Genomic DNA, 1,220 nt, shown 5'->3' with positions numbered 1-1,220 from the left:
TAGATCTAAAGGTCCCTGGTTCGATCCCGGGTTTCGGCATCTGTATTTGTTCTTTCTTTATGCTCTGGCTTCAAGGAAACTTTCCACAGCTTTGTTTGTGGGCCTCAATGGTGTGTGCTACGCTGCTCCTCTGAAAGTAAGTAATGTCTTGCTTTTTCATCTGACATTTTGACATCAGTGTTACATTAAAGTTGCTTGTCATTGCTACATGACAGTAGGTTGTCGTAAGACAAGGCTGCATGAAGTGTGAACTGCAGCTTTCTTGGATCCACAAAAAATGTACCAATTGATCAAATTCCCCAGCTGTTTGGAATTGCCACAAGGAGCAACCAAGAGTGTCCAGTCTTGTCAGGCTATGCTGTTGTTGGACTTGTTAGTTTGCGCTGCAGCACTTGCAGAGGCTCGGTGCATCTCAACAATTGTGCTCTGTAGCCAGCGGCCGGTTAGCTCAGTTGGTTAGAGTGTGATACGCTGCTCTCTGAAAGTAAGTAATGTCTTTCTTTTTCATCTGACATTGTGACATCAGTGTTACATGAGAGTTTCTTGTCATTGTTACATGACAGTTTCTTGTCATTGTTTACATGACAGTAGGTTGTCGTAAGACAAGGCTGCATGAAGTGTGAACTGGAGTTTTCTTGGATCCATAAAACAATGTGCTTTTGGAGAATGTGGGCATCGATCCCACTACCTCACCCGTGCAAAGCATTTGAGCTAATTCCCCAGCCGTTTGGAATTTCCGCAAGAAGCAACCAAGAGGGTCCAGTCTTGTCAGGCTATGCTGTTGGTGGACTTGTTTGTTGACGTGCCAGCACTTGCAGAGGCTCGGTGCATTTCAACAATTGAGCAAAATAGCAAATGGCTGGTTAGCTCAGTTGGTTAGAGTGTGTTCCTAATAACGTCAAGGTCATGGGTTCGATACCCATATTGGCTATCATGTACATTATGAGTGTCAAAATTATGAGTCACATGCATGTGAATTGTCAAGGGTGCCACAGAATTATGTTGAGTGAATTGCCGAATAGCTCAGTTGGGAGAGCGTTAGACTGAAGATCTAAACATCCCTGGTTCGATCCCGGGTTTCGGCATCTGTATTTGTTCTTTCTTTATGCCCTGGCATCAAGGAAACTTTCCACAGCTTTGTTTGTGGGCCTCAATGGTGTGTGCTACGCTGCTCCTCTGAAAGTAAGTAATGTCTTGCTTCTTCATCTGACATTTTGACA

General features: G+C 44.2%; 2 non-coding genes across 2 annotated transcripts; both read left to right on the top strand.

Annotated features, from left to right (window-relative positions):
• The first annotated feature begins 857 nt into the window (after nt 1-857).
• trnai-aau (transfer RNA isoleucine (anticodon AAU)) lies at nt 858-931 on the top strand. The gene has a single exon. It is a non-coding gene; the product is annotated as a tRNA-Ile (tRNA).
• An 81-nt stretch (nt 932-1,012) lies between these two features.
• On the top strand, nt 1,013-1,086 carry trnaf-gaa (transfer RNA phenylalanine (anticodon GAA)). The gene has a single exon. It is a non-coding gene; the product is annotated as a tRNA-Phe (tRNA).
• Nucleotides 1,087-1,220: the final 134 nt, after the last annotated feature.

Source organism: Oncorhynchus nerka, unplaced genomic scaffold (assembly GCF_034236695.1).
Source record: "Oncorhynchus nerka isolate Pitt River unplaced genomic scaffold, Oner_Uvic_2.0 unplaced_scaffold_1166, whole genome shotgun sequence".
In the NCBI taxonomy this organism is placed as follows: domain Eukaryota; kingdom Metazoa; phylum Chordata; class Actinopteri; order Salmoniformes; family Salmonidae; genus Oncorhynchus; species Oncorhynchus nerka.
This window is presented reverse-complemented; position numbering and strand designations above follow the sequence as displayed.